Consider the following 1,381-nt stretch of genomic DNA (forward strand, 5'->3'; position numbering starts at 1 on the left):
TAGGCCCCACCCTATTTTTGAAAACTCAAATCCCACAAAATCTCACAGGATTTCATACTGAGGCCTAGATTGGTGTGCAGGATTAAAAAAAAATACAAAAGGACACATTACCTCGATTATTAAAAATATCTGGTTTGCCCCGAAATAACAAAGATTACTAAAACACAAAACAATGAGGTTATTTTTCAATAAACACATTTAAGATCAAAGTTATGTTGCCAAACTTACCATAAAACTGCTCAGAGTAGAATCCAATTCAGAAGCCGGTTGCAAACAAGCCAGCAGCAAAGTGGCTGTTTGGGACAAACCACTGGAGTAAAAACGGGGAGGCGGATCGAACCACTGCTGCAGTGACTGTAGATGTTTTTGTATCAACACAATATGCACAGTCAGTAATACTATTTACAGACAAGTAAGAAAATGTACAGAAAGGAATCACAACCCACTGATCTCAACATGTAGTGCTTCATTTGAAACATGTTTAACCCAGTAATAAAATGTTCTGAGCTCAAGGAGTGGGGGGGGGGGTGTTAAGAGGAGGTGAGGAGGGGTGCAACAAACGGCATACTTGGATTCAAAACTGATTAGACATGGGTCCTCAAGGCCAGCTGACCTGCATGTTTTCAGTTCAGCAAAATCCTGTCAATCAGCCATCAATTAAAATCATGTGTGCTGAATTATGGAAATGCCTAAAACTTGCAGGTCAGGGTGCCCTGAGGACCAGTATTGAAAAACCCTGGATTTGACGTTGGCATTTCAACTGTTATAATTCAACCACAAAACAACATTGATTCAATTTTAACATTGGTTACTTGGCTAGAATTGGATGATTGTTTGATGGTTGATCCGCCGTCAGTCGTCGACCAATTCATCATTGAATTAAAATCAACCATTCTGATTATAATTCAATGATGAATTACCATCGTGTGCTATCTGGGTAGAAACCGACTGTACTTTGATCAGAATTCACATGATTTATATCTCTGTCGTAAACCGCATCTCCTCTTACACCAGAGCAGCATTAAAAACGTACAAGAGACGAGACGCTAACCCGTTTTTTTCTGTTCATGTTAGGGTACATAACGGTGCAGCACTGTCTCCATGGTTACCGATGGTTGACATGTACCTTCTCCTGATGCCATATTTGATATATTTCTAATCATACTGACTTATAAACTAAATGAATGTAAATAACCCCAAATGAAGCTCCTTATTTGTTGCATCACATTTTGAGCATGTATTGACTTTACTTAATTTGTATAATATATAGTTGAACTCTGGATTTTTATTTGATGCTTTTATTTTGATAAAATAACTTCCGTTGTGTCTTACCAGTAATCAGATACCCTGCAGGAATAATTAGCTGGCCAATGGAAGAGAT

The sequence above is a fragment of the Poecilia formosa genome, unplaced genomic scaffold, assembly GCF_000485575.1.
Source record: "Poecilia formosa unplaced genomic scaffold, Poecilia_formosa-5.1.2 Scaffold531, whole genome shotgun sequence".
In the NCBI taxonomy this organism is placed as follows: Eukaryota; Metazoa; Chordata; class Actinopteri; order Cyprinodontiformes; family Poeciliidae; genus Poecilia; species Poecilia formosa.